Source organism: Empidonax traillii, unplaced genomic scaffold, assembly GCF_003031625.1.
Source record: "Empidonax traillii isolate 1590-97213 ecotype Southwest subspecies unplaced genomic scaffold, ASM303162v1 scaffold1042:size202023, whole genome shotgun sequence".
NCBI lineage: Eukaryota > Metazoa > Chordata > Aves > Passeriformes > Tyrannidae > Empidonax > Empidonax traillii.
Window position 1 is genome coordinate 183324 of NW_020956235.1, and position 12995 is coordinate 196318.

Sequence of the window (12995 nt, forward strand, 5' to 3'; positions counted from 1 at the left end):
TGGGGATCTGGGGTCTTGTTTGTTTGTCTGTTTTTAACAAAACAGAGTCAGCAAGTAGTTGGAATATTTCTTGTTCAGAACAGCTGGTGGTTAATAGAAAAAATCTTCAGCATATTCCTTTAATAAATTTCATTGCTGGCAAGCTGACTCACTATCTAGGGTTGATCTCCTAAGGAAGTAAAGATATTTAAATCAATTTTTTTTTTAACTAAAGAATATAGTTCTAATGGTATGCAATATTTTCTCAATTCCCTACCTCTGATAGGGAGATCTAGTAATGATGAAAAGAATGAGATTAATTTCTTGATCATCTTCAAAAAAACATGCACTCATTTTCCTACTGTGTCATAAAGATGCTATGAGCCTAAAATCTCTTGACTAATCTAAATATTTTTACTTTTTTTTTTTTTAACCCAACTTGAGTCCTCTGGTAAAAGAGATCCTGCAGTTTCTCCTGAGAAAATGACAGTCTTCTGGAAACAAGAGGAAAAGATACACTTTCCAGGAAGAGAAATTAGGAAGATAAAAGATACAAACCCATCATCTACAGAAAAGTCATGACAACCACTACCTAAAAAAACCCTCCAAGGATGGCTGCCACATGACAAGAAATTTGGTACTTACATGTCAAGGATCTAACTCCTGTATCATACATTTGCTTCCTGCATGGACCAATGACTTCCCATTGTTCTTAGTATGATCCTGACTGCAGAACAGTGTTAACTACGTCTTCCTTAACCATTCTATAGGCTTCAAATGTTTATTCTTTTAAGTTTAGCCATAATCTAACCTATACCATGAAAGCATATTCTTAATTATTTTGAAAAACCCTTTCCAACAACTGCAGACAAAACATCACATCCAATGAAATGCATGCTATAGGACTGCACTCAGCAATTCTACTTTCAAAAAAAACCCCAACAAAATGCATTTCTCAGTAATATTTTTTGCCCATGTATGATTACACAGCCAAAAAATACAAGTCTGATGTGGCAATTACTCACTAAATAAAAAAAAATTCCAATCCTAATTATGAAGCTCTTTCAGAAAACAATCACTTTAAAAGTCGGGGTTTTTTAACAAAAGAACAACAGTAAGACTGCAGCTTAACTAACAGCTATACTGCTTTGCCCAAAATATGTTCATTTATGTTTTTTCCAAGGTCTCCATTCCAAAGGTTTTAAGACCTAGATTTTTATTTATCAAGAGTTTGTGTTTGGGGTTTGTTTTTCAAATAAGTTCACACACATACATAAAACACAGCTATGTCTGCATTAAATCAAGCAGTTTCTAAATTAATTTCCTCTTGAAATGGAAAGAAATTTTCCTGCAGGACGTCACACATACTTAACTGCACAGCCAAGAGGTTATACTTACATTCAATGTCGATACCAAAAAGTCAAACTACAGAAATTAAGATGCTGCTGCAATATTGTCAAGATTTCAGTAAAATATCCTGTACACTGCTAAAACACTTTCATTAAAACACAGGAAATACCATTTCAGAAAAGAACTAACTGAAGCAGCTGTTACCAGATGCTCCAGAAGGAGCAACAAAATTCACTGTAATACTGTTCCCTCACTCTATCTCACTTAAAACCCTGTCATTTCTGGCTATGAATTAAAACTTCCTGCCATCCCTTTGTTTTATCTAAGGCCTTGATTCCACAGAATTACATTGAATTTTTTCCAATTCATGCAGAACCATCCCCATCAATAAGAAACCAAGGGGTAACATATAAAACACGGTGAGAGAGATCTCATCTCTCAACACTGTGCTCCCAAATTGATTTTAAGACAGAATAACATGCAGGTTTTTTTTTCCCCAAACATAAGACTGTCCCAGATACCACTGCAATGCTTTGTCCTAGCACCCTGAATCAAGAATGTCAGCTATGTTTAGCATTTTGCTTGGAGGTACTGCAGGAATCTAGGGTCACTAGTAGCCACAGGTGGTCAAATTTACTCAAAACAATCAAGTTAATCAGTACAGCAAAAAAATGTAACCTCTTCAACAGAGACAGCAGGGCTTGACAGTTTCCAAAATGAGCACTGATAAGGCCTAGAAGCACAAGAGCTGGCTTGGATAGGAAGTTCTGGAGCTGTCTCTAAACTATATGTTTAGTCATAGTATGACTAAACTATGACAAAAGATGTGAAGTATTATAAAATCAAAAAATCAAAAAAAGGTGCTCTACAACAAGAAGCGAATCATGCAACAGATAGAACAAAATAAATACTGACAGATTACTGATAGAAAGGTCTTGAGGACGCCTTCAATAAATCAATGGGAATTTAGCCACCGCTTTCACTGAACCTAGACTGAGGCCTGTGCCACGACTGAAACATAAAATTCAAAACTCTTTTGTAGCTTAGAAGTATTTTTCCTCACATGTCACCTCCAAGAGGTCTTGGAACTTGTTAAGAGTTCAAGTGCAGAGTTACAGCTCTAGGAACAAAATCACCCGACCAGCGACTGACCACCAACCATGGCTGAATGTAGACAGCTGATGTGGGACCACTTAAAAGTCAAAAACATTAAAATTCTTTATCAGACCTTCAAATCCCAGATGGTGTCAGAAGCTGCCAGAAAGCAGTATGAGAAGTAAGCATATACAATCTCAGCTGAAGTCACAAAAGGCAGGAAGAATTCCCATTGTTTCCAGTTTATCCACCTAGGAAGCTGGTTATGTTCACAGCTACTGAGGGAGAACCAGTAACTGCAAGACTTCCCTCAGAGATAAATGTGTGTGTGTATGTATATACATATGTATAAGTATGGTGTGGATGGACAGTCACACATTTTGGAAGCCTGCAGGACCAGCCAACTCAATTTAAAATGAGCGTACTCCCATAGTCAAAAGCAACAGTGAAATTCAGTATTATAATTAAGCTCAGTATAAACTTGAAATATGCATAAACAAGAGCTGGAATAATCTTAAATTTCATGCAAGTAGTACCTAAATAAGAATACAAGATCCTGGACTTGACAGGTTAAACTCCAAGTATGAACAGGCAATGCTTATCACAGCTTAAGGAATCATTTTATGTAGTTTCATCTGCAGAAAGTAAAAGTCAAAGTTGCTGTTCCACAGCCAGCAGAGTGATGGTAACTGTACAGTTTTACATCTCTGCTGTTTTAAGTGAACTGTCCCTTTCAGCAGCAGTTGGCCTTTAGACTGGCTCAGCCACCTCATCGCAGAGACAGTCACAAGGACGCATCTTCTTTGAGGGGTTAGTTTTCAGCTGCGTCCTTAAATTAATCAGCTTGGACAGGAGGCCACAAGGGTGCCAGGGAAGAGGAGAAGGCATGTTGCAATAGCTTGAAGAAGATGGACTGACACCACTTAACAGCTGCTGTCGGCAACAGGTTTTAAAACATTTCTTTTACAGCAGTCCAAAGTTATGTGAAACTGTGCCCATAATCTTTCACCATGCCTTTAAACTTCATTGAAAGATGTCACATCTGGCACGTGCGACAGGCCAGGAGCACTGCCAGCACTAATGACTTGGATGACATCTGTAACCTCAGCAGCGTGCTCAACTCTTCCCTGCCCACTGTTTTTTCAGTATTGTTTAAAAATAGAAGGATAAAAAAAAAATTAATTGGGGTCATATAGGAAGCTTACAGAAGAAATACACTCATCCCGATCTAATTTCAGCACCGACAAATAGATCATCCTCCTCTTCCTAAGGGCCAGGAGGATGAAGTAGCTGACACAGGGGCAGCCCTGCCTGCTCCTTACCACCTAGGAAAGAAAGCAAAGCACGACTCCAACATCAGTCATGCAAAAGCCCCCTCCGAGGATCTAGAAGTTTCTGGCATTCGCTACCCACAGTAACAGGCATTTTTAGAGAGATGCCTTTTGTCAGAAGCAGCAGCCAGGCTGGGCAATACCCAGCACCCCTTAGAGCTTCAGCAGATCCAAAAAGTGGAGCACAACAAGTAACCGTGGGGTTTCACTTATGAGAAACATCATGCAAGTCTCTATACACTGGATACCTGGTCAGAGAAACATTGACCTGACAGAGATGTCAGTGCTCCTGCAAATTGAACCGTTTATGCAATAGTTGTAATGGCACTGGAGTAAAAATAAAGCTTGAAAAAGCACCAACACTAGTTTAAAGGTAGCTGAAGTTTAGAAAATTTAACAGAAACCAGGGAAGTGTTCTGCATCCCTTCCTAAGGGAGACAGACAATGCCACAGGCAAAGGCACTTTCAGTCACAATAATTTAAGCATAATCTTAAATCAACGGAGAATGCTTTGGTGTAACTGAGGGGAAAACTTTGTTCATAGCAGCAATTAGCAGACAAAAACTGTTCCAAATGAAATCAGTGGGGCTAAGATTCTGCACTCTGGTTTCATAATTAAAACCAGTGGTCTTTTATATTCCTTTTGAATTACATATACGTTTGGCCAGGTCTTTACAAACTCTTTAGAGAAATCAATGTACAAATAAATCATGATTTTAAAACCCACCACACATCCTCCATAGAATATGCCAAGACAGGTATGTGTTTAAAAACCTCATTTTAGAGGATGTCTTAAAATTCTTAGTGCATTCGTGCCATTCATCATCTGCCATCTTATCTTCTGGCATATTTATTACTAATCATCCTTCCAATGTATCCTGTTTCTGTCTGTACTTCTAACAAGTAGGTTGTGAAAAAGCTTAAAGATAGTTTGCTAAAAGAAATAAAAAAATAAAACCTATTTCCGGTTATCAAAAAAAAAAAAAAATTCCATAGTTAGTATAGCACAGGTAAGCTGCTGTGTGTTTAAACCTTAACAAGCAGGATTATTAAAAAATCCAGTTATTGCCATTCAGCAAGTATTCCTAAGAGACAGGCCTTGCTGCTCACCTTTTTTGCAAGATCACTGTATCAAAGCAGCAGGAACTACTTTTAAAAGCTCACCATACTCAGTGAAATCACAGAATCACAGAGCATGCTGAGTTGGAAGAGACTCAGAAGGATCATCAAGTCCAACTCCTGATCCTGCACAGAACCGTCCCGAAGAGTCACACCATGTGACCAAATACATTGTTCAAATGCTTTTTGAACTCTGTCAGGCTTGGTGCTGTGACCACTTCCCTGGGGAGACTGTTCCAGTGTTCAACCACCCTCTAGGTGAAGAACCTTTCCCTAATATTCAACCTAAACCTCTCCTGACACAGGCCATTCCCTGAGGTCCTGTCACTGGTCACCAGAGAGAAGAGATCAGTGCCTGCCCTTCCTCTTCCCCTCATGAGGAAGTTGTAGACTGCAGTGAGGTCTCTCCTCAGTCTCCTCCAGACTGAACAGACCAAGTGACCTCAGCTGCTCCTCATACGGCTTCCCCTCAAGACCCTTCACCATCTTTGTTGTCCTCCTTTGGACACTCTCCAAGAGCTTAATCTCTTTCTTACATTGTAGTGCCCAAAACTGCATACAGTATTCAAGGTGAGGCCACACCAGTGCAGAGTAAATACTGCTCTAGAAGATAAAAGTCCCAATTAGGGATACCTGTATGCAAAACTCAGACTGCAGAGGTCACTGACTGGTAGCAGACCATTAGATTACAAACTACATCCTTCTTCGGTGTATGAAGAATTACCTTTAAAATGTAACACAGTTTTAAGGTGGCTGGTACAGTCAGCAAAAACAGAGTTGCCAAACCTAACAGCGTGGGGTAGCTAAATTATGGCAAGACCAAGTTATTTAACTACAATGCTGCATTAGCTCAGAAAGGGCTAGTCTACCTCACACCTAACAAAGACTGGACACACAGCCTGATGAGGCGCTTTCAGAGAGTTAACAGACCGAAAAGCAGCAGCAGTTTCTTTTCCCACTTCTTTATAAGAAACTGGTGGTAAGGCAGAGAACAGTTAAAAACCCACACGCAGTTGCCACCTTTCTCACAAGAAGGCTTTCAAAAATCCTGTAAAGTCCAAAAAAATCTGTAACTGCACTAATTCTGTGAATCCTGACAACCAAGAAAGGAAATTACTGTGCTTTATGTAAGCCAAGTAAAGATTTCTATTATGATGGCCTAAATAAAACAGACGCCAAAGAGAGGAAATAAAAGTTACCCAAGTCACCTGGCATGTTTAGCCTGTCTCAGGTATGAGAGACACTAACCCTCCCAGAGTGGAGACAGCATTTTCTTGCCAGGGTCACATCCATTTCCTTCTTGGTAAAGAATACTTCTAAGTAATTTCAATTCTGCCATTGTCCTGGTTTCAGTATATATTCTGATGTCTTATTTTTTATTACTTATGCTTCTCAAAAAGGAGAGGTAATCAGGTAATAAAAAATTACCCCAAACCGTCTCATCACTTTACTAATTTTGAGACAGATCAATGCTGACATTAAAATGAACAAAAAGACTTCTGAAGGGATAACTTTCAAAGAAGATAATAATCCTCTTTTCCTTCAAATTAGCATATTTCTTCCAAGCCAAGTCACTATGGGGAGGCTGGACACCAGGTGCACACTAAAGCTGCTCTGTCACTGCCCTCCTCAAACGGACAGAGGAAAGAAAGCTCATGAGTCAAGATAAGGACAGGGAGAGGTTACTCACCAATTACCATCATGGGCAAAATGACCTCCATTTGGGGAAATTAATTAATTGCAAGTTAAAACCAGAATAGGATACTGAGAAATAAAATCAAATCATTAAACACCCTTCCCCAGTCCCTCCTTTCTTCCCAAATCCATGGCATCCACCTGCTCTGGCATGACCTCCTCCACTGCCTGCAAGTGGATCTCTGCTCTCCCGTGGACCTCCATGGGCTGCAGGTGGACAGCCTGACTCACCATGGGCTGCACCACGAGCTGGTGGAGGAAACCTCTGCTCCAGCACCTGGAGCACCTTCTCCCCCTTCTTTTGCACTGACCTTGGTGTCTGTAGGGCTGTTTCACATATTCTCACTCCTCTCTTCTGACTACTGTTGCTGTTGCACAGAATTTTTTACACCTTTAAGCCTGTTTACCCCAAGGCATAAACACCATGTGTGATGGGCTCGGCCTTGGCCAGCAGCAGGTCAGCCCTGGAGCCAGCTGGCACTGGCTGGTGGAAGCTTCTGGCAGTTTCTCACAGAAGCCAACCCTGTAGCCCTCACTACCAAAAGCTTGCCATGAAAACCCAACACATGCACACAGAGGCCCGAGGTGCTGCCAGGCCTCCCCAGCAGCCCAGGCCACAGCCAGTATCACGCTTGCCTTCTCCTGCCCTTTCTGAACTCCCGTGCCATCCAACAAGTGAGGAGCCAAACTGTACTTACACTGCAGATAGTCTAGCCAACTGTTTTACAACTTCATTATTAAACAAAGGGCATTTCTCTGTAAATACAAATGCACAGCATAGCAGTCTGCCCTTTCCAAACATATGCTGCATCTTCTCCAGCTGTGAGGAGAGGTTTGGTTTTAAATAATATCTAAAAATTCTGTTTACCATTGTTCATTTTAAAAGTACTACGGTTGCTTTGCAATTAACGTCAATTTTCTGATGCACAAAACAAGACTGATAGTATAATTTAACCTAACTTAGTCAAAGCCTGTCTTTGTCTGATAAAGATACAAGTACCATAAAAAGTTTGCCTTTGCATATGTAGAAAAAATTAAATCCCTAAAACAATAACTGTTTAAAACACTTTTCTTCCAATTTGTCTATTACATTGGCAAAGCTGTTTCTAAATTTTACTGAATAAAAAAACAGTTAGAAACTGAATCTAAAGAAATCATATACGCTCATCTTTTCATGGCAAACCTTCCCCGTGACACAGAGTGCAGCTTTTTCACCACTTCACAGATACAATAGGGCCCTGTTCAGCGTAAAGGTGGCAGTCAACTTTTATGCAAAACGAAAAAAAGTGATGGTGATTACTGGAGGAAATGAAACATAAGAACAGTGATTACAGTTGGAAAAGAGACAGATACTGCAGAAGTTTTACAAAAGTGATTTCATTTCACCTGATAGTGCTAAAAGATCAGATTCTTCTTTTGCACTTAAAACCTGTTTCTCAAGACTCTATCTCTTGTTCAGAGATGTGGCTCAGCAAGGATTACATTTCCTTTATTTGCACAGTGAGAGAGCACACCTGAAATGCCAGTAAACCTCAGACTTCTGTAGGTTGAATTGCCCTCTCAAGTACTGCAAAAGGCAAACATTTGCAACTATACAGCTGTAGTAGTTAACTACAACTTATCTAATACAGGTATCTGCATTAATTTTCTTATGCATCAGTTGAACCAGTGTCACAAGACTTCCTTAAATATTAAACTAGTGAAAAATCATAGCTGAGGCTAAAAACAGAGTAACAGCGCCGAGATCAAGGACTTTTTTATTACTACTGACAGTGAGCAGGGCATTCTAAAAATTGTTTCAGCTTACAGCAGGATGGTTTACAAACCTACTTAAAACCACAACCACCACATATATTACTTACGGCTTCTTGACAGGTATGCTAAAACAACCTGGAAGAGAGAACCTGTAACACCTTTTACAAATGTATTAGTAACTTGTTCTGACACTTAGAGACCCTCCACTGAGGTATATCCTGTGCATAAAAACACACTGAGTCAAAGGGGTTCCCCTCTCTGCAATTTCCAAACCAGAGAACCATATAAACCAGTAAATGAGGAATGAAAAGACACAAACAAAACCAAAGTCACCCATTACTTACAAAAACAAATATCTCAACGGTCAGAAGAGACTCAGGACTAACCACTCATATGCCAAAGCCCCTGAAAGATAAGATGGATCTTCAGGAATTCAGCCAAACCTACTCACATGAGACACGCAAACTGAGTGAAGAGCCTACTGTCACCTACTGCTGTAAAGCAGCTTGCTGCCTAGAATCACGTACCTTGTAATCTTCTCAGCTCCTAATTTCCAGGACAATAGTCTGGCTTAAAGTCTGCAAAACATATCCACAGCCACTGACAAAAGATAATATGCAAGTACACGCTGTCACCAGCAAACCTAAGCTACAGTGTTATTTTGTGCTCTTAGCGTTTCCTTCATTTCAGGCAAAGGTAAGGCCCTTTACAACAAAAGAACAAAAAGCAGCTGTATAAACATTGCTTATTTTAAGTGATATATGAAGCAGAAATTTATGCTAGCTAATAACAAGGCAAATCTACTGTATCAGTTTTACATTTTCAGGGATAAGAATAAACAAGTAATAAATACCTTCATCTGAGTGAAGCACAAAGCTAATATTAGGATAAATCTCACAGAAAACCTAAGAGCCTATAAATGGTCCTGATCCCACTCCATTTTTCCTAAAGCAATCCATTTAGTTGCTCTGTCCGATGGAATGTAGAAGAATAACAATAAACCTGTAACTGAACAATTCACAAGGTACAAGATAATGTATATAGCCAAGCCAATGACTGGACCTTGTAAGGAGCTACCACTTTCCTAACAGGGACAGCCTTTAAAGTAACTACTGCACCAGCTCACTGGTGATCAACATTGCAACAAAAACAATTTCCCTCAGAAAGACGTCTCAAAAAAAACAACAACAACAAAAAAATTCTCACTCTCTTTACTACACTATGGTTAAGCGGTGAGTGAACACGCAGCAAATTAAGCCAATTTCTCGATTTAGATCAAGAGACAGTATAAACAGCTCAAAACTGATCAACTATTAAGGCATTTGAAATCACACTTTTCTCTTAGCAGTTGCAGGAGAGGATGCTCAGTGTCTTACAGGATATAACCAGATCCTTACAAGACAATACCTACAATGACTAACTAACATTATCAACAGGCATCTACTTGCACAGGTTTTTCAAAAGCATCTAACATTGATACAAAGTTCTGTGAAAGGATAAATCTTTCATGGTGAAAGGCAGAGAGCTGAGCTCACGCACATCTTGGCTCTCCGTGGAGATGCTTCTCCTGCAGTGCACCCCACTGCCAGGACCGGCTGTCAGATGAGCTGTCAACCCAATGACTGATTTAAACCTGACACCACTGCAGCAGTCTTCCACAGCACAAAAGCTTTATACTCACAGTGCTTATGCTATGGAAGTATAAAAAACATTTATTCTCAAAGTCTATTCATGCTTTGCAGCATTTTCTTTTGTGACAGATTACTACAGTGTTGTATACCTGGTGTCTATAAAACTCAAGGCCAGACTAGTGTCAAAGGTCCTTAAACTAGTAGTGGCACAGAACTGTTGCAATTTAAAATGAATAAGGAAATTCCACCATGTAATCAACAGGATAATTACTTTATACGTACATTGTCAGAGGAAAATAAAGAAGGCAAGTAAAAAAGGCTGAGTACCTCTGCTGATGGAGATTCTGTTGTGTTAAGGGGCAATTTCTCTTGTGAGCATGCCGCAGAGGTCAGCCACCTTAAAGGAAGCCCAGAGGGCTAACACCTCTGGGAATTCACATCCACAACACAGGCATAAAATAAGCAACATCCAACTGAGGCGCAGATCAGAAACAACAGCAACAGTGATACATAGCAAGGTACTAAGGATTCAAGAGTAAAAAGCTGCCCTCATTGAAGTCAGAAGCTGGGGACTTATAAAATTTTCACCCTCTTTTCCAAACTTTGGTTTACCAGTTCTGTGTTGTGCATCTCTGTTCCCCTGAAGAGTGGAACATAGCAGAGCCCTTAACCTAAAAATGCTTGAATTTTGGTAGTCGTTGCAGAAACAAGTGTGGGTGAGGTATATTAAATAAATATTAAATTACAAAATTACTTATTGTGAGGACATAACAAAAAAGAGATAAAGCTGTAAGTTGTCAAACACCATGTATAAACCGGAAGTCAAGAAAGTATACTATTCATTTCCAGCTGAAATAGTTTCAAATGCATTTAAGTGTATTTCAAACTACATATTTGTGCATTAAACTATAATTACTTGGCAGTGTTGTACCTAAATGCAATTTTTCTTTATCATATTACACCTTAGAGAGAACTGCCTTCAATTTTGATGAGTTACCAGAGGAAAAGAAATGCAATACCATATTAGCACGAATCTAAGGAAAGAATTGCTTAGCTAAAATTCCACCAGCTACTATTTTTGCAAGCATCTAAAAACACAGTCAATAGTTTCCAGAATTGCTGAACAGGGTTTTTAGGAAGTGGGACATGGGGAAAAAAAGCAGAGTAAAAAAATTGCAGATCCATCAAAAAAATCACTTTGAGTTCAGATCAGTTTCTTATCACAAAGGTTTTGTAAAATTGCTACTGAAACAACTATTTCTCTTTTGGCAGGACATCAAGAAAACAGACTTGAAACATCATAAAATACCTATTAAATAATAAATATGTCCCCCAGATACTCTTGACCTCAAAAACAAATGGTCTCAGCCACAGCAAACGATACCTATATTATTCTCCTCACTTTCAGAGGTACATTCAGGCATCAATCTTCTATGGGATGAGATGTGATTTCCCTATGGAGGTACCTCAAAGTAGGCACATTGGTCAGAGCAGATTAGAGTGATACAAAGGTGAAGCACCTTCCATGGTCATTTCTGCTGCACACAGAGCACAGACCTGAAGGATGGCAACACACCAGCACCAACCCCACCAAATAATGACACTCACTGAGAAGGAAGAGCTGACCTCCAAACACTGCCCTTGTGGAGCATCATCCTATTCGTTAAAAAGGTGTCTGTTTTCTGGACAAATGCAGCAAAATCAAGATGCGAAAAAGCCTCAGCATCCACCCAGACAGAAACGCCAACCACCTCCCACAGCCACAGCTGCTGGGGCAAAGTGGGAGTGGTGGGAAAGGGAAGGGAAAAGAAAAAAAAAAGAAAGAAAAATTCAAGGAAGTGGCATTAACCTCCCCATCCAGAAGTGCTGCCTGGTTTTCTCCAAACCTGCACCAGGATGTTAAGTAGCTATTGGAATGCTAACACCCAAAGAAGCATTGCACAGAATGATCCAGTCCAACACCTGAACAAGATATAGGCGGGAGAACTGTATTTGGTCGAATTACAGATGACTAGTGGAGCTTACTTAGAAACTTCCAAGAGCACAGCATCTCAGGAGGAATACAGCAACATTGCATAGAGAGCTGTTGGGAAGTCACAGAAGCTCTGATTTGCCCATAAAAACCCCCAATTTGTATACCCATCATGCGGTGCAGATTTTGGTTTCCCCAGCTACGTGCTGACATAAGGGACAGCTCAGTGACCTGGCTCTGGAAATCTGTAAATTTCCATTTTGCTTTTTTTGATTCCATTTTTAATTATCAGAAAGAAAAAAAGGAAAGAAGAAAAATCTTCTACTTTGTAAAAAGGCAAAACATTTTTATTCTTGTTCCAAGCCAAAAACAACACCATATTGAAACTCATTTAAAGTTCTTACGTGCTTAGTTTGCTTTCTGCTGGGGAGCCCTAGGAAAAAAAAAATTAAAAAATCAATGGAATATGCAAGTGATTTACATTATATGTGATAAATGAAAACAGATAAAAACTGACAAAACCGATAATAAGTCTCAGTATTTACTTTGAAAACACTGAGAAGTTCTGAAAATAATCTCAGGTCCCACCACAAAAGAAATGCATAAGATGTGTTCCCAAGGATGGTGGAAGAAAGCTGACGCAGCTTTACCCTGCAACAATTCTCAGCTCCTAAAAAGATGCCACTTGCAGAAGCCAAAGACACTCAAAAAGCCACCTAGCCTTCATTCCCAACTTTTGGGCTATGCAATGAGTTGAGTGAGAAAGCAGGACGAGGAAAGAGAATGAGACATCTTGTTCCTTCCTGAATTTCTAGCTGCAGCTTTAAGCTGGCTGCTCTGCATGTCACGGGTCGCATTTCTCGCTGGAGTAATAGGAACAGTTCTGTAGGTGACTCATTCATAATCCATAAAATCCTGAGCATTTTGCAGCTCTCACAATGAATGCAAAGCAGCTTCATCTGGTCTCATTTACCATGGCCAGTCTCAACAACATATTGATATGAAAAATCAGTAATGAAAAAGTTCTCTGATCCTCACAATGCTTTGCAAAGAGTGTAAATACAGCAT